Source organism: Anas platyrhynchos, chromosome 15 (assembly GCF_047663525.1).
Source record: "Anas platyrhynchos isolate ZD024472 breed Pekin duck chromosome 15, IASCAAS_PekinDuck_T2T, whole genome shotgun sequence".
In the NCBI taxonomy this organism is placed as follows: domain Eukaryota; kingdom Metazoa; phylum Chordata; class Aves; order Anseriformes; family Anatidae; genus Anas; species Anas platyrhynchos.
In genome coordinates, this window is record NC_092601.1 from 14,490,727 (window position 1) to 14,511,402 (window position 20,676).

The following is a 20,676-nucleotide window of genomic DNA, read 5'->3' on the forward strand; positions in this document are numbered from 1 at the left end:
GAGCCCAGTGGGCAGAGAGGAGCCAGGGCTGCCCTGTGTGGGGACATTTCTCCCAGCTGTCCCCCAGGCAGGGATGAGGCAGTCTTTCCTTCAGAAGGATGTCAGTAAGGTGACATTCACTGCCTTAGTAATGTGGAAAATGGAGTGATTTTGAGAAACAAGATGCTGGTAAGAAAGGATGGTGGGGTGGATCCTGTCTGGCTCTGGCTAGCAGAGTGGTGATGGCTCTCCTGGTACACAAATGCCAACAGGGGTGTGCTGGCACTTCCCACCTAGTGCAGGGCTCCCTGTGGCATCTGGCAGTGCACAGACCCCAAAATCAGCTCACTGACCGCAGGAGCTCTTTGATGCCAACTGCCTTCTGGAAGGGCTCCTGAGGAAATGAAGAGCTGGTCCTGGAAGATCCTGAGCATGTTCTGGAGAAGTCTGTGTAGAAATCTACAGGATACCCCCAGATGAAAGCAGCCTTTGTTGAGCAGAAATTGGTGCTCTACATAGAGACGCAGTTCTCTGCTGAAAATAATTGTATTGGTATTGCAAAATAAAACATGAAAGATTTGTATGAGTGGAGCTGCAGTGGCTTAAAAACACCTAGCATCCAGGTATTCTCTGAGAGAGCAGGAAGCTTTCCTTTAAAATATAAATTTAAACAGAGGACAGTGAGAAGTGGGAAAGGGGAGAACAGGGACGGGATGTGAAACCTGATGCTCTTGGTCAGCCAAGTGCAGCGGCAATTGCCCAACGCAGACCTGCAGAACCCAAACCAACCATCCATAAATTCAGCATCAATCCCAGGTTTTAAGTGCTGCAATGAATCAGATCCGAGTTTGCATTTTCATATATTGTGATGTTTAATTTTCAAGCATTTTGTTTTAATTACCAGTTTCCAATCATTTTTATGTTAGCTCTGAGTGCCTTTCCTACAATTTTGTCTCAATAATTAAAACTTTTTAATAACATTACTTTCAATCAAAGGATTTCAATTTATCTTCTAACTTAGTTCTATCCTAATAAGATTTTTTTTTCCCTGGGAATTTCCTAACTTCCAGTAAAGGAAATAAGCATTTCTAAATAGTTATTTTATTTCCTTCTAACGTATTGACAGCTCTGTTCTCTTGAAAAAGTTCTTTGGAAAAGCATCAAGACACATTCAGGTCCTAAATACTTGAAAAAAGCTGGCTCAGATGATACAAACCTGTCCTTTCTTTATTTTGATTTAAATAACAGCCAGTGACCAGTGTGTGAAACAAGTTGTTAAATAATTGTGTCCCATGGACTTGAGTAAACTCACTCTTAGTTTTGAAATCCGCTCAATCACATTTTTATATCGTGCCTAACAGGTGAGAAAATTGAACCTATTAACAGGGAAAATAATGTCGAACAACATATACAACAGTGAACAAATGCTTAATCCAGCTGTAAGGCCTGTCCAGTTCTATATATAACATATATATATAATGAAATAAAACAGCCTTATTACAACAAACAAGTGAAAAATACAATTCATCAGAGTCTCTGAGCCCCACATGAATTTACACTTGTCCATCTCCAGAGTTTATAAATTGCCAGACTTTATAAACTCTGGAGAGCTTAGGGAGGTCTCTCCGAGGGATGTGCATACCTTACAAATGAAGTCACGGAGAAACCTTGGAAACTCACAGGTAGAGCAGACACAGGAGATAAATATGAATTACTGAGACCTCACTAATATGCTAGAGCATTCATTGGCATTGTGGACAGTCCATTATACCTGGATCAACGTGTTCCTGAGAATATCATTAACTAAATATCATATTAACTAAAAACAAACAAAAACATCAAAGCACCTCCCGTGGGCATCTCAGCTCACCTCCTTCTTTTGCCCTTGGTCTCCCCTCAGAGTCTTTCATCAGGAGATCAAATGATTTAATGTAAAGTATAAAAACATTTTGTTACTGTGAATCAATGATAAAGAAATATATCAGAGCTGAGTACAAGAATTGGATAGTCTTTTGCCAGAAAATGCTAATTCCACAAAATAAAATGGAGTTTTCAAGGAATAACCAGTGCACTGGATTTTTTGGTGAAAACTGGTCAGAATCCTTTGTTCTGGTAAGGTGCAAGTGTGTGTTTCAAATTAAGCAACCGTTTTTCAATTTTTTGGTTATAAGATCACAATATACAGAGTATTTAAACCTCATGTAGTAAACCTGATAAAACAAGATAAATTAAGACTGTTCCTTTCATAGTCAGGTTTCAATTTTTGGCTTTTTATTCTAACACTGAAAATTCCTACAGGAAGTCTTGGCTTCTCCTACTTCTGAAACCAAGGCCACAAGGAGGACGGTGTCACAGCCTGAAGTGGAAGCTCTCTTTACAGCCTCTTTAACCTCCTTTCTCCAGAACTTCTCCTCCATCTAAATTAAGACAGTTTGGCACATTCGGGTGATCCCCAGGGCCAGGACTAATTCCACCCTGGGCAGCTAACGAGCAGGGTGGAGCGAGCTGCCTCCTGGGCAGAGGTGCCCATCTCACGTGCTCTCCTTCACAGGGAGTGTTTTCCTCCGAGGTGGCTGTAGACAGAAGAAGGTTTTGCAGGCTCACAGCTCTGACCAAGTGCATTGTATTAACTGACACCTTTCCTGCTGCCGAACGGACTATCAGTGGTGCAGTGAAGGCCACACTAGGATGGATGCACCAGGGCAGGAAGCAATTAATAACAAGGCCTGATTACTTGGAGCAGCCCTTCCCGAACCCCTCCTTGGTTAGCAGTAACAAAGGCCTCTGCTTGTGCTCTTCCATCTCCTGTCACAGCAGTGACGCTGTCAGATGCCTGTGTTAACAGTCAGCATTCTCCAGCTCTGATCCAACACCTGACTGCGGGTGGGAGGAAAGGTTCAATGGACAGCAGATAGCTTTGGATCAGTCCCGTGGGCAGGAGCAAGGACGCGCAGACCAATTCACACACACAGAGCCCACATTTAGGGGCAGCACACCCAGGGGCTGTGGCAAGGCCATGCCTTTGCTGCCAACAAAACCCAGCGTGCCCCCAGGCCAGAGGACCCATTGCCTCCTGCCCACCCTATGTGCTCTGCAGCCACTTTTATCCTCCACCTTCCCTCCATCCCTCTCTCAGGCAGGCCAGCAGCAGCCAGCCAAGGACACTGCACAGGTCTGCCTTTATTTTAAGTTGCCAACCTCCACCCCCATCCCCTTTTTTTTTGTTAATAAATTTTTTCAAAATGGAAAAAAAAATCCCTCCCCCTTCCCCGTCCCTCCCTGCCACGTTCCCAAGGTGCCAACTAATCTCCGATGCCCAGCTTGTACACAGCCACCTCTAATTGCTCCTGCATTTTCATCTGGTGTAAGTTCAGCCATCGCTACAGCTGCCCCTCCTCCCCCCGGGAATTCACACCTTCATTATCACTCTTTACTGCAGAGCCGTCCGCAGGCTCCCGGCTCCGAACAGCAGCTCCGATAAAAAATAGAGCAGCTTTTCAGTGGTTTCAATTTTAATTACCAGCATCAAGGCAGCTCGCATTCTCACCAGGCTGTTTCGCACTAATTAAAGTGAGGAGGAGTTTATGGAAGGGACACCAACTCCACTTCACTCCCTCATCTATTATTTACAGACAGTAATACAAATAATTTCCAATTTAAACAGTCTGAGCTGGCCAGCAAAGAGGAGGGAGAGGTGGGGAGAACGCTAAGCAAGGAGAAACTCAAATAAAGAGCAGAAACTACAAGGAGGGGACAGAAAATCGACTCCCAGTGCCCTCTAGTGGGATGGGCTCCTAAGGGGTCCCAAGGTCAGAGGTGTGAACACACCCCAGAGGACCAGCGAGGTGGCAGACATTGCCTTCTCCTTGCCTGGCCTCACCAGTGACCTTCAGGATGGGACCAAGCAGCAGCAAAGGACTCTTGGATGATGCTCTGGGTTGGGTTGGGTGCCCAGCCCACCCAAAGGCACCATTCATGGTGGGGTGTGAGCCCAGGGAAACACTGAGCTGCAGGTTTGGGGTGCTGTGGAATAACTCCCCCTCCAGAAAATGGGCTTTCCATGTAGATGGCAAACTCCATCCATTAGCAGCTGCAGTTTCCCAAGGCCAGGTTTGCTTTCCTGCCCAGGCCCTCTCTCCCTCGATGGGAAATGATCTCCATCAGACTGGCTCCAATCAATCTCCCAGTGCAACACATGCCAAGCCTGGGGATTTTACAGATTTGTTGCAGAGAAGAACCCCCCAGGAATGGGCCAGCATGGAGGTGGGTGCTTCCCAGCCCCATAAAAACCCGTCCTATAAACAACAAACATTTCAGATTTTACCGTGTCAATGAATGAAAACGCAACAGCATCTTCCACCACCTTGCTTTGTTTGTTCTTGTCAGCATAAATGAGGCAATCGATACCAGTGAACCCGATACAGCTCTGATCTTTACAGGGCCCCGAAATGATGTCATCTGTGGGTCACATCCGGATTTCATTTAAACCAGCGCTGATCAGGAATAACTCCAATAAGAACAGGGTTACCCTGGATTTACACCAGGCTAAGGCAGATAAGCCTGAAGATCAGTGACTGAAGGAGACGAAGTTTCAGCATAAATGATATTACTACAGAAAAGTAGCTTGATTGAAGCACAGGTGTTGAATGTTAATCGCTGTAGGCTTGATCCAGCATCTGTGTAAGTCAAAAGCAATATCCCATTTACTGCAGCATCTCAGAATTAGATCAACGGCAGGTAAATACTCAGAGACTAATTCATCTTTCTCTCATATCACCTCCAGAGTGCGTGAAGTGCCTGGGACTTTGGCGAAAGCATTCCTGACTTATGGCAGGGTGCAAGGGAGAACCAGGCCCTGCCTTCTGCTTTGTGGTGGTTCCAGGGGATGGCATGGGGTGGTCCAGGCTGGCTGATAGTGAAAATCATCACTGAAGGACAGCCTCCATGAAAGGAGTCAAGGTCTTGGCTATGATGGAAATATCCACCGGCAGAAGACCAGCAGAGATTTCACAGATCCTCTTAACACAGTGAGAGTTTCCAGCTCAGGGCACACTGCTGCCTCCCCTTTGGTACAGATGGGTTTGGGGACTGGTACTTTACTTTTGGTAGAAATGTGTGAGCTTTGCCTTGGTAAAGTCTCCCTTTCTTTGCAGGACCGGGCTGAGGATTTTATAAGTCCTGTTTTGAACCCTAAAGCACTTCACCTTCCAGACCTGTCTCCCTCTTCAGGACTGGTATCCATTAAAGGTTTGGGGTGATTTACCTGGATTTTCACTGTGAGAATAACTTGAGCACACCGACAGCTTTGCACTGGATTCAAGCCCTCATCTCCACTTTGCTGCTACTGCCCCAGCCACACTCCTGCACCAGCACAGAAACCTCCGGGACAGACCAGAAGTGGTCCTCACCCCCCACCTGCATGGTGCACAGGGGTGCTGGATGCCAGTCCCTCGAATCCCTCGGGGCACCACAGACCAGGTCACTTGTACGGCAAAGAGAGGCAGCCAGGAAGCTTGGTCTGAGGTGGGTCTTTAATGGGCACAGGGCTGCTTCCCTGTAATGAATAAGAGCCCCAAAGCTGCAAGGCTGAGCAGCTTTCATGCAACCAAGGACTCTCATGATCTGGTCAGGGGTGTCCCTGGGCCTCAGTATCAGGCCCCATAGGCCTTTCTCTCCACGTCTCACTGTGCCTGTCTAAACAGAGGGGAACGGGCTTGCCACGAGCGGGTCGGACCCCATGGGATGTGCACTGCATGTGGCAGAGCCCGGCTCGGCTCTTGCACCTGCCAATCCAGCTGGAAGCAGAAATCCTTCCATAACCGCGGGTGTTTGTACGGCTGCGCCGGGGTACTCCTGTGGCCAGGCCTGCACATCTTTGTTACGGGTAACTATTTACACTTTAAAAAAAAAAATACAATGTCATATTTGCTCTCATCTGGATTCATGAGATGGATTTTGTTACGTTCCCCGTGGTGAGAAGCGGTCATTCATGTCTGCAGATAAACACTGCTGTTTTGGCCTCAACCAGCCCATCTCCAGCAGCATTAGTTAATTGTACTTCAAAATCCCTTTTTTCTGTCCTAAAATGCGCTTTCTGATCATCCTCTCAGTGCAAATATGGTAAATAACCAACCAATGCGAGCAGCCACAAGGCCATAAACGTTTTACAGCTGTTAAGCCCGTGCCCATGGATGCAGACAAAAATCCCAAGCTCCGGCCCCGCACAACGAGCCTGGCCGGGCTCGGGGGGGACGAGCAGCCGGGCAGGTGGGGGCTTTACGGTGGGTCTGCTGGAAAAACGTGAATGTGCCCGGCTAGAGGGAGAGGGCTTCTCAGCACAGATCACAGGGAGCCCCTTCGTGGAGCTGGAACGCCTTTGCACCGGGCCTCTCGCTCCCAGCCAGAAAGTCTGTCTCTCTCTGATGAGAAAAGGGGTTTTCTAATTTATTGCTTTTATGGGATTGTTCCTCCACAGAGGCACAAATAGCAGCATATCAATAAAGCCAGTCGTTTGAAGTTGGATATTTCCACCTCTGTCACAGCAAAATAATTAAAAAAGGATTCACAAGATCATAAATTGCATGTCACCAAGGACACAGCCTCCTTAACCCTTCGAACGCCGGGCTGTGCCCACCCAAGGCCCCTGCTGCTCAAGGCACGGAGCCACATTTGTTATTTTTAGCATCTCAGCCACCAGGGCTTTCCTGTCTGGAAGGAGACCCACAAAGGACCTTTCCATACTGGGAATGGCTTCCAGGACCTCAGCCCAGCTCCAGTACCCAATGCACGTACAGGTTTGGTTTTCAGCTAGGCAAACGAGGAGCTGTGCTGCAGACCTGCAAGAGACGAGCGTTTAGTCACACTGAAGTTGAAACATGTTACAAACACATCAGGCTTTGGGGAAAACACTTTCAAACATATTTGAAGAGTAGAAGCATGGAGAGGGCTTGAAAAACGTTTGCTTTCAGCTAAAAGCTCCTCTGGCTCCAGCCTGATGACAGAAAAGGATGGAGCCCATCTGGGTCAGAAATTCCCATTATCCTGTCGATCCCTTGCTAGCACAGACAAAGCCAGAGCACATATGAAGAAAAAAAAAAAAAAAAAAAGAAAAAAAAAAGAAAAAGAATGCATATTATTTTCCAAGCAGCTTACAACTTAGGTCACAATACAACAGCCAGCTCATGCTCCGGTCTAATTTGATCACAGTCAAGGTTAACAACCATTGTTAAACTCTGCAGGCCACATCCTGCCCTCATATAAATCCAGGAGAATCCATGGAAGGACTCGAGGTGCAAATCTCCAGGTCTGAGTCCTCATGGCACGTGGGAGGTGGCTTCTCCCATGCGGCAGGGCTGGGTAGAGGGACGTGGGACCGAAACCTGCATGTGCAGGGCTGTGAGCAGGGGAGGGAGCTGGTGCAGGTGGGTGGAGGGAGCCCACCTCTGGGCACATGGTTTCAAAAAGACCCCTTTCCCATGCCCACGGGGGTCTGCAGCCTTGGGAGAAGTCCCACTGGAGGTGGATTAGTGGGAAGGGCAGAGACAAGATAAGTGGGGCTGGGTACGATAGCAAGGTTAGGTGCAGAGGGCAAGAAAAGGAAGTTGCATCGTGTTCAAAGCCAAACGCACCCAAATGTTCTCTTTAGACGTAAAGACATGAAAATACATAGCACATAGTGTAGAGAGTCTAAAGCTAATTTTATCCAGGTACAGGGTTACTTGCCCTATTACAGAACCAGAAAGTCAGACGAGCTCAAAGTGTTGAAGCCACATAAGCATCAATTACATAATGACCATGAACAAACAAAATAATGTTAAAACCTTAAGCCTGGATGTCGAGAGGAAGAAAACAGATGCACAATAACAACACAGCTGATGGTGTTGGGTTCAAATACCCTTTCCCAGTCTTTTATTTTTGCCTCCACATTGGGGACTGGAGGGGCAGGGACGGGAAAAGGCTCAACATTTCTGCTGGCATAAAATCAGGAGGCGACCACAGCCCTTGGGAGACCTGCCCTGCCCCTGTGCCCACTGTGTACATGACACCAAATTAGGACCCTTCAATGCTGAGCCACAAACCAGGCAGACAGGGCTAAATGGCCCCCGGGTGCAGGATTACGAGGGCTTTGTGGAGGGACGGGGGCGATGGCAGCTCCCTCCCCATCAAGGGGGATGCAGACGAGGGAGTGCATGTGGAGAAGGGCAGCAGCTGAGCCCCGGCTGGGGCTCCCCAGGGAGCTCTCTCCTCCTGGAGGAAGGAGATCAGAGGCTGAACAGCAGTGCCCAAAGCAGGCACCAAAACCATTTCTCTCCATCCCTGTGGTTTCCAAACTGTGGCCTCCAGACTCCTGCGGGTTGTGAACTGAGGTCTGTAGAAGGCCGTGAAATAAAGCAAGATCTTTATGCTCCAGAGCAAGCACAAAGAAGTTGGGGCCTCTGCTGGAAAACTTTGTTCAGGGGCCCACGAACTGGAATAAATCAAAATCACAGTTTTATTCCTAAATGTTAGGACTATATTGCTGCCCTTTTAAGTATTTTTTTTTTCAATTATCTATTCAAAATAAAGCATATAGATAAATAATGAGATCTGAGTACTTATCAGCCTAGCTATAATGAGCATTTTGAGTGGGGTACTGCCGGATGAAATACTGTCTTATTAGGAGAGCTGGAGGTGTGAAGTTTGCCACCAGCTCCAAAGTGTAGAGATGCTCATATGACATCTGTCTCTTAATATTCGTTAGCAAACTGACAGCTAACGTAGCAGGGACCTTCACATTATCACTCAGCCATCAACGTGTTTGTGTGGCTCCCATCATCATAACACTGAGCGCCTCCCCAGCTCTAGCATCCCTGCAGCACGTCTGTGAGGAGCAGCAGGGTGATTATTCCTGGAGAATGATCCATAGTCCATACCTGAGCCTCCGGGCAAGTGGGGAGGAGGTCTGAGGGAGGGAAAAATCCTTCTCTTCCATGGGCGGGGAGCCTTGGTGGACCAGTTAGTCTGAACATCTGGTGACCTTTGATCTGGGTCCCAGTCCTGCCAGAGCTGGTTGTCCCAGGGGAGGGTTACCTGCTTGTGCTGCAACACCAATAGCCAGGCTGCGTTGGGACAGGGCAAAACCTGTGGGTGGTAAATGAGAATAAACTGGAGGGAATCTGTCTCTCCACTGGCTTCATCCCAAAAGGGACCTATTTGGTCCTGGGGTGAGGGTGTTTTGCTGTGTCCTCCCTGTCACCAGCCTTGAGAAAATCACTGGTCAATGGAAACCCCTCTGAGGTCAGAGCAGAAGTGGAGGAGCTGTGGCCTCTACCTGGTGCAGCAGCAATGGGAAAGGATGGCTGAGTCCTTGGCTGCCATCCTGAGAGCTGCGGCCTCCCCAGCTGGGATTTCTCCGGGCTGCTGGGGACCCTGCTGGTGGGCACGGTGACATCTGCAGCAAACCAGAAAGGTCAGGACACGAGAAGCAGGGCTTGGACGGGAGCCATCCTCATCCTCCCTGCCATCCTCACCTGGCCACCGGAGCTGGCAGCCCCTTCCTTCCCTGCAAGCACACCACGAGCACACATGACAGCCCCCTTTTAGCTTAACAGTTAGCGAATCCTGCTATAATGCAGCAAATATCAACCAGCCTTTTCCAGCAACCTGCTCTCTAGGAGGGGGAAGAGGCAGAAAAGCTTTAGAAAATAACTGCCCTCCCTGCCTTGCCCACAGAGCACATCGTTTCCCTAACTTCATCCCCAGCACCCAAGGGAGCCAAGAGCAGAGCTCCCCTCATCTCACCCAGCCCCAGGAGGCAGCAGAGAAACCTCATTTTCTCTCTCCAACCCTTTGAACTATGCTCTTGAGTAGAGAGAAGACAAAGGAAAATAAAAGGGGTAAATTAATTCCAGGCAGTTGAATGCATTCCCTGCTCTAGCTCAGTTTGGAGTAGGTACACATAATAACAACTTTTTAATAATAATTTAATTTATAATGTGCCCCCCTGCCAAGGCACTCAAGGCACTACACAAACAATTAAAATATGATTATAATAAATAAACAACAATAATTAAAACATCATAAAACAGACAATATTAGAGCCAGACCAAATGCTAAAAAGCAAAACAAAGCAGCATCTTTGGAGGAAGGAGACCCTTGCACAATTCATCTTCCAAATCTCCTGTTGATGTTAGATTGAAATTCTCCTGCGAAGCTGTTTCTGCATCTGCAAAGATTTTGGCAGTGTCACAGTCATTAAAAAAATGGATTTTACACCACCGTAAATTAACTGGAGTTTTGCAAGGCTGTAATAACGCAACATTCACTTTCATCGGAATAAATCCAGAAACTCGTGAACTCAGTTTGTGCTGCTGAGTTTGTGTTGACTGCTCCGAGTTTGGGAGAAACACACATTCATTTTGTTCTCAATTCATAAAACGTGCCTCATTACAGACGCAAGAATGCTTCCATAGGCACAAGAATGGTGTTTCTAAGATTTAAAACCAACCCCCAAAAGTGAATAGCGGGCCAGACTTCCCCCGGCCGTAAGCTGCTCGGAGCCAATGGGATCGCTTCGTCCCAGTTTACACAACTGGAACCAAAAGACCTCAACTAACAAAAGAAGCAATCTTCCTCCAAAACAAATGAAATCCCAACTCGTGCCAGGCAAAAGCCGTGCACTGAACTCTAATGATTAAAGGAGACAGGCTCTGTCAAGGCAGAGGTGGGACTGAAAGCCGGCCAACCGGACCCTCTTCTGACAAAACCTGGCCGCTGGCCCTCAGACAATTACATCCAGGATCCGTTCACTTGAGTGCCTCAGCTGATCTCAGTTGTTGTGGCAGCGCATGAAGGGAAAATCCTTCTCGCAAACCCAAACCACACAGGGATTTCTCCATATTAGAAAAAAAAACCACAACACACACACACAAAACAAAACAAAACAAAACGCGTTGGGAAGATGAAGCTGGAGGTTTTCTTCCAGCACAAGGAACCAGGAGGATGCTGTCTATCCCAAGCTGTCTGAGGGTTTGTTTTCACAGGTCTCACTTTGAACTTCAAATCCAAGTGAATCTTAAAATCAAAGGAATGGCAAATGAGACCATGTGGTTTTCACACACAAAGCCATCTTTTGGCCTGGATTCATTCAAAAAATATCCCTCAAAAGGGTTCGCAGACCTTACCAGACTATGTCATAACCTGAAAATTTTCAAACTAGGTAAGATGCCTGCAGCTGGAGAAACCATGACAAATTTTGGGCACAGAGAGGATGCTTTCATTCATTTCTATTTTCTCCAATCAGGACTCTTACATAAAAATGAAATGAACCGCAGCCTCCTGGTTCCCTGCAGAGCCTCCTCTGGGCATGGCCCAAAACTCTGCTCCAGCTGTGTGCAGGAGTGGGACCTCCTTGTTTCCACAGGGGAAATGGGGCTTTCAGGAAGGGAGGACATTACCAGGGCTGGGATTTGATTGCTTTGAACCGCTATAGGAATCGGGATTCTTACACTTTTCCTAAATTCTTGACTCTGCATTGAAGTTGTTCATGCTCCCATGGCTGCACCCTGAAAGCACCAGGTCCACCTGCTGCTCCAGGAGACGTAACAGCAGACAACACTGTTTGGACTCCAGCTCCCCATGGATAGTTTTTATTTTCCTGGGTGATGGGGTGTACTGAGGTGTGGTGCAGCTCCTCCAAGTGCTTGGATCTCCCTCCTGCCAGGCCACCTTTCAGGTAAAGATTCAGGTTTTCAGGTTCTGGGATGAATCACAGGAAATTCTCATTCATTTTTCTGTATCACATTTCTGCAAGTGTCCTGTGTGACTCTGAACGCTTGACTTGGACTCACACCATCAAAAACGTCAGATGTTTCATTCCTGTTGGTTTTAAAGGGAGCCAGGTATCTAAGAGCCTCAAAGGACCTGGATTAGAGCTTCATGCCTCAGTTTCCCCACCTGCTTTCCAACCTCCCAGGGCAGATTGGAGAGTGAAGAGAATGGGAAATGCATCGATATGGCCAAAATGGACCACATCAGGTACACCAGCAGCTTTTCTCCTCCGCTTCTTCATTCACTCATCGGTGTTTTTAACTCAGATTTGGGCAATCTTGCAGTGCTGATTCCACACATGCCAGAATTTCACCACAGAAAAAAAACTGGTTGGAGATTCACCCTGAAGTTACCTACACTCTCACCTTTCCAGAGACCATTCAGGGCTTTGATTCATTTGGAAAGGCCCTTCTGAAACCGGGGTCCCTTCCAGGTTCCCCAGGGTTGGGGTAGCTGCAGCATCGGGGCCGGGAAGGCGTCAGGAGCCGCTGCAGGAGAGCGCGTGCTGACACTTGAGAGCAGAAATGAGAAGACCGAGGTGGCAGAATTTATTTTATGACAAATCCTAAAAGGAAATTATGCAAAGTAATAAAATAAAGAAGAATTATAAATGAGGACAAGAAATGGGTGAAATATAGAATAAATTATAGGGAGACAGGAAGGTGCAGGAGGAGAATTGAAGGCAGAAGTGCTGAGTTAAAGGATAATTATTAGAAACTGGCTGGTAGACAGAAGGGAAGAGGGGGTTTGGGCAGGGGGTTGGCACCAGAGGAATTAGGTGTTGTACGGCAGTTGCGTGCTTTTGTGCACTGTGGCATCAGCAAGCCCTGCTAGGTGCATTTTGGGGGTGGCTTGGGGCAACAGGCAGTGCTTGTTTTCGGGTAGTAAACCCAGAAATCTGGGCAGGAGGTTGCTCTGGTTTCATCCCACAGCCAGAACGAGCCCAAACCCAGGGAAAGAGGGACGGGGTGCCACGGCTCAGGCAGCACCGCCGCCCTGCGGGGAGCAGCCTGCAAGGCCTCAGCCACCTCCCTGCCTTCTCATTAGCCTCCTCCAGCCCCAGGGGGCCTGGGAGGGAGGTATTCTCCCCCAGCCTCCCGCAGAGGCTCCCCAGCGAGCCGGGCTGCTCCTGGTTTTGTCTCGGGAATCCTTCGGAGAGTTCATGAGCCCCAGGTGCAGGAGGGGGGTGAGGGAAGCCCTCGCACAGGGCAGGGACCCTCTCTGGGTGCAGCCGATGGCAGGAGGAGCTGGTCCCAGGCCCACGGCCCCAGCTGTCAGTCTGAGCGATGAATTACATGCTATAAGAAGGTGTTGACAGGAGCAGCTGGACATCAGAGAGTGATGAAAAGGGAACAAAATTCATTCCGAGTTCAGACAGACTGGCTCGTTAGGGGCACCGGCGGCAGAGGCCACAGAAACACTGCTCCATCTCCTGGACATCCAAAGAACCGGCTCCCGAAAACACTGCGAGCCCCCAAAGCACCCAGAGCCCTTCCTCGTGCAGGAGCAACCTCCCCATCCCCATCCCTATCCCCATTCCTGTCCCTATCCCCATCCCCATCCTGGGGTGCGCCAGGGGGGACCCCACACATCCCAGGCCAAAACCCGCGACCCCTCAGTGGAGGTGTCCCCAGCCACCAACGTGCAGGATTCTATGTAGATATCTTCAAAAGAAACCAAATCAAAGCAGTTTTTGTCCCTCTTGTTTAAGGATGTAATTTGTATAAACTGTATGAAGAGCACTGGGGAGGGGGAAGAGGGGGGAACGGGACCATTTGGCATCAAAACAATTATCTCCATTTTAATGCAAACTAAACGACATGCTAAAGGGGAATTGTTTCGTACATATGTACAGCAAGTGAACATTAAACCATACGGCTAATAATTAACTGGCTCGACATTACCCTTGCTGCGTTAAATACAAGGGTGTCCCCTTACATTTAATGTACGGAGAAGTTTGAGGACGCGGAGGTCCCGTATGAGATTATTCCTAAAGCTGTGAAAATAACAAAGAGATTTTTTTTAAGCCAAGCTACTTCTTGGCATTCAGTGAAGTTGGCAGAGAGAAAAAAGTGTGGGTCCTTCTCCCACCCCCTTCCTCCCGCTCTCTCTCCTTTCCTCCGCCTCTCCTCCCTTCCCTCACTTCCACTTCTTTCTGCTGCCGTGGAAAAAGAATAGCAAATTCAGAGAAAATTTCATTGAGGTTATTCAAAGAGTTTTTCATGGATTATTTACACAAGTGCTGTTCAAACAGCCTTTGTCTGAACATCCCTTGAAATCTGCACCCAATCCTTTCAGATTCAAAGCAATAGCTCAGGGGAGACAAAGGGGAGCGGCTGACATGGGTTTCCTCTGCAAGTGAATGAGAGGTCTGGCTAAACACAGAAGGGCTTTGGGATCACAAGCTTCCTTTCAGCCTGGAAAATAAACACTAAGCTGAAGCCGGGCAGCTGTACCTCCGACCAGCCTGCCCCATTCACCACCAAGTGAGGAGGATGGGGATGCTCACCGGCGGGTGCTGTGGCACCCTGTCCCGCACCCTGTGCCCCAGCACCCCAGCCAAGGGACACGCTGAAGCCCCCCTTAGCCTCTTGGCCAGCTGTAACCCTGCACCAGGGGTGGGCAGGATGGTCTCCCAAAAAGTCTTTAAATATAAAGAGCCAGATTCTGCAAGCAGAGAATGGAAGAGGCATGGTGGAGGGAAAGGGAGGGTGAACCAAGGCAGGCAAAGCAGTTGTAGAAATATTACAAGGTGTTCCCATATTCAACACCATTTCATGGCCCTCTCTCCATACAAAACTCATGCACCCACAACTTGCCCATTCCCTGCAGCAGGGGAACAGTGCTCTCCTCCCTCTGACCTGGGACACCAGGCACCACAGGCAGATGAAGCACCTAAAATGCACACAAACGGATGAATTAAAATCAAAACAAAAATAGAATAAGTAATGACATATGTAAGAAAGGCCAAATTCTACATTAAATTATATGCCTGTCAATGACTAGCCATGGGATGGGGAGGGCAGCGTTGTGCCTGTGGGCCAGCAGTACCTGCTCCTGCCACTTGTCCCTTTCTGCACTTGAAGGAAACCCACCGGCAGGTACGTCCTCTTTGAGTTTCCACAGCTTTTTGTTGTCACCTGTTTCAGAGAAAAATGTGACAAGCACCCTACACACACTGTTTGTGTAGACCAGTACCCCTAAGTGCTCTCTTTTGCTTACACATTTTTTTTCCCAGCTCTTTCCCTGCACCTCTCCCTCAAAGTTCATATTTGCCTATTTCTGGTTTCGTAGCTCACCCACCATCCCCATATCAAGCACCAACTTTGTTCAAGATATTCAAAAGTATTTCCCTGAGTAACTGCTGTTGGATTTCATTGATGAAATTCATCTAGCACTGGCCTTTAAAATCCTACCACTCCTTAGAGAAATCCTTCCTCCTCTTCCACCTATTTCTTCTTCCTTTCAGGTCTGCTCCATCCTCCTCACTGGCTTTTCCACTGACACTGCAAGACCAGTCTTCTCCTCTGCCTTACTCTGTTCTTCTCCCACCTCCACCTCTCTCACTTTGTTCTGGAAGCCCCCACAGATGTATGCACGAACAGAAATGCACCGCTCAAGTGCAAACTGGACACTACAGCCCCATTTCCAGGTGCCCCAGAGGTCTCAGCTCTACCACTGGATGCCCCAGAAGCTGCTGCAAGAAACCACATTTTGGGAGTACCTTGGCACTGCAGGAAGTTTCTTCCTAATTTTGACAACAGAGGGTTAGGCAAGTGCTGGTACAGGCACCCAGAGATACTCTCCAGACATCTTCAGAGGGTGGTGTTATTTTGTTTGTTCTTTCTATTTTAATATTGATTCCTACAATTTGGGATGTAGCTATCCACACAAATGCTGAACCTCTTGAACCCTGTTCAGTTCTCAGACTTCATGGCACCGTGGGGCACTGACTTCCAGCCTACCTGGGTGCTCACAAAGAGGTGATGGTGTTTTATTTTTCATCAGCTCTGAACTGACCAGGTTTTCCAGATTCATTCATCACTAGGAGACAGCCCCCTGCAAAAGGCTGGTTTAGCCCTCCTCGAGTCCCACATAATCCTTGAGTCTTACTGAATTATCATTTTTAACTTTCCTGGAGTGATGCTGCTTGTGAGTCACCTTTAGTGCTGAAGAAGTAGCCTCTCCTAGCAAGAAGATTAAAATCCCATTACTTGTTATTCATGTGTTATTTAATGATATTTTTTTCCATTATGTATTTATTTATTTTTAAGTTGCTTGCTTTGAATCCTGAGTTGGTGTTTTTAATACTAAGTGTAGTTTCTAGTTTGTTTTCCTAATTGGAATGAAATAAAAATAGAATGGAATTTTTTAGTGAGTATTTTTGCATTTATTACAGGAATGACAAAAAGCAATCCCCAACAGCCAAACCCCAGTAGTGCACCTGTGGAGGATAACAGCAAAAAGACAGCGCCCTTACTGCCAGGAGCAGAGGAAATGAGATTAAAGACAGCCCTGCAGTTCAACAACGGCAACAAAAACCCCCTCAGACTGCAAAATGTCCCTTGCAGAACCCCATTACCTCTCTTGTAATGATTTGGCAGCCAAGTGGTGACTGTATTGACCACGTCTTGAGGACAGGTACCTCTACTTACACAGTTGTCTCTCTGTCCATGGGGGAAGATGGGATGAAAGGAGGCCTGCATGTTCCATGAGATGTTTTGGTGATGGCCATCTCCTCTTTGAGGGAGGATGTATCTCCTCGGTGACCGGACAGATCTGGAGATGCACTGCCTCGTCCCCATCCAACAGAGGTCTCACAGCAGGGAGAAGATTCCTCTATAATGACAGGATCAGGGCTTGAAAGGAAACCTGAGAAAAATGGCTCAGATGGTGAGACAAAAACCAAAATGGAAGGTGGAAGGAAGGGCAAGAAAGATGGAGGGGGAAGAGAGAAATGTAGGAGAAGTTTAGAGAAGGAAGCTAAATGATGGAGATACTGTAAAGATAGATCCAGGCAGAGGCAGAGAAGTAGGAGGGATTCACGTGGAGAGACAGAAGGGAAAGTGCTGCAGAAAAGAGCAGACAGGTATGGGAGGAGAAGGTGAAGGACAACAGGGAGGGAGCGGCTGGAGAGGGTGGGAAGAGGCATGGAGAGACAAAGAAAGCAGGGAGGAGAGAGAAGGACAAAACTTTCCCCAGACTGTAGTGCAGCAGCCCTCCTGCATCTCCTGGATGCATATAACGGGGCTTGGGAGAATCTTCATTTATCAGGAATTCAATTAAGTGGAATAGTCGTTATTAATTTTATAGGAATTATTTGTACAGGAGAGCCTGGAGTGAGGAAAGGCCTCCTGGAGCCATTTCTCCTGTCAATGCCCCGGGTCAGGTAGGCACTGGCAGCGCAGTCTCACCAGTTGAGATATTAATGAGATGCCTCTAGGTGCAAATGATAGTTTAATAGGTGTTACTTAACGGGAGCGCCCCTCGCCTGCGCACGTCGGCGCGCGCAGCTCCTGACGAGGCTGCCTCCTTGTTAGAATAAGTAATTAGAATGTAGGAACACTCACTTTGACACTTTAATAAAGTGTCAGCCATCATCAATTTAGTATTTAATAAAAATAAAATTAAATATTTACAACGTTTTTATAGCATCATATTTAAAATACATATTCCTCAAATTTAGGTGATTTAAAATGAGGTCCCGCTAGGACTCTGGCCCCAGAAAATAAGTCCCACTATTTCTTCCCTGGGCTTTGTCTGCCGTTGGAGGGAGGGACTTTGTTAGGGACAGCAAAACCCAGCAGCACAAGGAGGGACGTGCTGTTGTATGGAGTGGAGATTTTCTCTCTGCCTTCTGGGCCTCCCCGTGCTGTCTGGAGGCTGAGGATGAACTGAGTTGAGCAAGTCCATCCCCAACGTCACTGGGGCTGGCGGGGCACAGGGAGGCAGCTCAAGGCGGGTGATGGAGCAGATCCCTCCCTGCTCAGCGTGGACAAGCAGTGCCAACCCAAAGGCAGGAAAACCTGTGGTATCTCAGCAGAAAGGCAAACCTCCTCTTTGGCAGACCCTCCCTGGGATGTGGGTCTCGGGCTGGGGAGAGCTGCCACCACTGATGGCAGGCAGCCAATGCCAAGGTGTAGGGGAAAGCACAGCTCTGTTCCTATTCCGCTGGAAAAAGAGCTTTCCAAACCAGATGTTGGAAAGAAAACAGAAGAAAATCCCAAAGATTAAAGCATGCTTTAAGCCTGGAGGGAATTTGAAAGCTAAAATAGCTTTGAGTGAGTTTGCTCCCCTCCTGTCTCAGCATCCCAAGTTTGTCCTTCCTCAAGGTGCCCACCTGGCCAAGGACAGTTTGCTGTGCTGGGACTTCGGGATGTTGGTGACACCCTGCTGGCAAAGAAGCCAGACTGATCCCCAAGAATTTTGGCCCAGCAAAATATCTGAGTGCAGATCTTTCTCAGCCTCTCCTATCTCTTAAAACAAACCATAGACATGGGAGCCCCACTGCTGCTGCAGAGCAGGGCTCTTTTGGGGTGCACACAGCTCTCCCTTACACACGTGCACCCCGACTGCACTGGGGCGAGTGTTTTGGAAAACAAATGAAGGAGCAGAAGGAGGTGCAGGTCCCTCTGGTCGAGGTGCCTTGGCAACACGGGGAGGGTGTTCCCCAGATAGTCCCCTGCTAACAAGGGATCCTGTCTCGGAGACTATGAGTCACCGCCGAAACCCTGGCAACAATTATTTAAATGGGAGCTGCATCCCTCGTGCTCCGGAGCCCTGCTGACGTCTGCTTTTTGGGGGGGGTCCCAGTGGGGTTGCGTGCAGGCTGCTTGCACCCATGGCATCACTCCTGGGGGGCTGTGAGTGTTGTAGGACCCACCTGAAAGCACCACGAGACTTGTCCAACGTCACCAGCCACCTGGGGCCAAGCCCAGCCCAGCTCCTCGGGGTTTTCTAGGCTAAGAAATCTCTTCTCCCTGGGCATGAGGCAGGCTTTCCCCAGGTGGTGTTTCCTGGAGGGGGTGGCTGCATGGATCCTGCCCCCGGTGCAGTCCCACCTCCTGGTCCTTCAGCTGTCACTTGGGGGTCCACATCCAGATTAGGGCCACATCCCCTCTGAAAGAGCAGGTTATATCCCCCCAAAACAAGGCAAACTGACACCACCTCCAAGACACATCCTCACAGTTCTCCCAGGATTAGAAATGAAGATTTTACCCCTCTGGAAACTGTTTTCTGGCAGCTCTGTCTCCAAAACACTCGTGGTTTATCGATGCACACATCCTGATACTCACTCCGAGCATCCTCCGAGCACTTCCCCAAGGCAAACCCCTGGCACTGCTCGGGTGGCTGCCGGCCGGAGCTAAAATACTCAGCAAGGCACCAGCTTTGGAGGAGATAAATCAGCTGGGGGGGCTTGAGTGGGGTGTGCAGGGGGTGAGCGGGGCTGGGTGAGCCCCGGGGTGGCTGCGGCTGCGGCTGCTGGTGGGGACGGGGACGCCCATGGGCTCCCATGGGCGCTGGGCGCCGTGCTCTGGAAAAGAGTGCCACGCTGTGTCCGTGCCGGGCCTTACAGCAGCCAGGCAGCCAGCAGCGATCCCTGAGGCTGCAGCAACATTTCTGCCTGAAGAGAGAGCCCAGGGGGCTGCAGCAGCGGTGGGGTATCCCAAAGCAGCACCCGCTGCTTGCTGCCAGGTGGGCAGAGCAGAGCTGGGCAGCAATCCTCCGAGAGCCAAAGGCACGGCTGGCTGGCAGGGCTGGTGCTATCCTCGAGGCTCTGGAAAGAAAACTTTAAGTTATTGCTGGGGAAAATTGGGTGTGACACAAGAATGGGATGGAAACTAGCATAACCCGGACCTCTTCCCTTCCTGGGCTTGTCCCAGCGAAATACATTAACTGGCTGAGGAGCTCGGCAGCAGCTCCTGGTGCACTGCTCTGACCCACAAATAAATGGGATCCCTGGCTGCAGGAACAGAGGCATGCAGGCAGATACAGCACCTTTCTGCTCAAAGCACTAAGAGCAAAAATAAAACAGAAAAAACAGCCATCAACAAACTCTCCCGTTACCTTGCTCTCCGCAGTACACACAGCCCCAGGCTGGCACCCACCTCAGCTGTGCCCTGCTCAAGGCTCCCTGTGCTGGTTTTGCTTTCAGCCTCCGTCCCCACGCACCCATTATCCCATTGCACAGGGGCTGCCTGTCGCTCCCTTGGCTCCTGGTGACCGCTGCCTGCCCCTACCCACATTAAAAAACACAAATGTGTCTTAGGGACTCCGCAAGCCCTGTCCCACCCATCACCTGGCAGGAGGTGAGGCCACTCTGGTCCCTCAGATGCTATCAGCGCAGTTCACTGATGGAGGGGGGACAGTCAGGGACAGCCTGGAGCTCAGCCTGATTTCACACTCCACCATTTCATACTCCTCATGAGAAGCTCAGCCAAAAAAGCTCTGCACCAAAACATTTCAGCAGCTGCCCACGCTCCGTTCCCAAACTGAAGTGGCATCACTTGTCACCACAAACAGCACCCAGCTCTGCAACGGGTAACGCTGGCAGCCTCGCCTCGATGTTTTCACAGGGAAATTCATAGGCTGACCTCCTCGGCGAAACACACGGCGAGTGCCTTCAGTCTGGTTTACATCTGCCACGGGATCCTGTTACATTCAGAACAACCCCTGTCAACGCTGAATCTGTAACAATCAATAGAGAGGGTTTGTTTATTCGTTGTTGTTTTTTTTTTATAAAACGTTTTCTCGTTCCTAATTGTGTTATTTTGCTACTCCAAGTTTTGCAAGTTTTGCCATTGTCCCCCCCCTCCCCTTCTTGTTTTCTTTTAGGACAAGCTGTCATCTTTTCGCATCTTTTCACCAGGCCACTGCAAATGTAAAACT

The 20,676-nt window shown here is 48.9% G+C and overlaps 1 long non-coding RNA gene across 5 annotated transcripts in view; it reads right to left on the bottom strand.

Moving 5' to 3' along the window:
* Window positions 1-425: 425 nt before the first annotated feature.
* Window positions 426-20,676, bottom strand: part of LOC106017268 (uncharacterized) — a 30,031-nt gene continuing 9,780 nt past the window's right edge. The window contains exons 3-4 of one of the 5 annotated variants that reach the window (XR_011803551.1): window positions 18,671-20,475; window positions 426-16,659 (exon numbers count right to left, since the gene is read on the bottom strand). This is a non-coding gene — a long non-coding RNA (uncharacterized lncRNA). Of the gene's footprint in view, window positions 20,476-20,676 lie in introns of all 5 variants that reach the window. The other 4 variants (XR_005269583.2, XR_011803550.1, XR_005269582.2 and 1 more) reach the window with 4 other exon arrangements.